Source organism: Bison bison, unplaced genomic scaffold (genome assembly GCF_000754665.1).
Source record: "Bison bison bison isolate TAMUID 2011002044 unplaced genomic scaffold, Bison_UMD1.0 scf7180017853454, whole genome shotgun sequence".
NCBI lineage: Eukaryota > Metazoa > Chordata > Mammalia > Artiodactyla > Bovidae > Bison > Bison bison.
Genome location: NW_011484027.1, coordinates 17,790 through 18,087, shown reverse-complemented (window position 1 = coordinate 18,087; position 298 = coordinate 17,790). Strand labels below are relative to the sequence as shown.

The 298-nt window shown below is 75.5% G+C and overlaps 1 protein-coding gene across 1 annotated transcript in view; it reads right to left on the bottom strand.

The window, feature by feature from the left end:
• LOC104999177 (lymphocyte-specific protein 1-like) overlaps positions 1-298 on the bottom strand; it is a 14,295-nt gene that overhangs the window by 802 nt on the left and 13,195 nt on the right. The gene's annotated exons all lie outside the window — the stretch shown is intronic.

Here is a 298-nt window from a genome sequence, read left to right as displayed (position 1 = left end):
GGCAGCAGCCAGGAGCAGACCCCTTCCCGGGCCCCCCAGCTCCTGCCTGACAGAGAGGCTCCGCGGCCGCAGCCCTGGCCTCCCCCTTCCCAGCCAGTGGCCCCCGCTCTGCCCGGGCGCCATCCGTCAACGTCCCTGTGAGCACGTGGCGCCCACAAAGCAGGGCGGGTGGCTTGGCCGGGACCAGCCCGCCGGGAGGCCTGCGGGAACATCCCGTTTAGCCGGAGCTCAGCGGGAGCAGCTCCCGCCTCCGCCCAGCCGACCGCTCGGGACGCTGCCCCTGCCTCCCGGCCGCTGG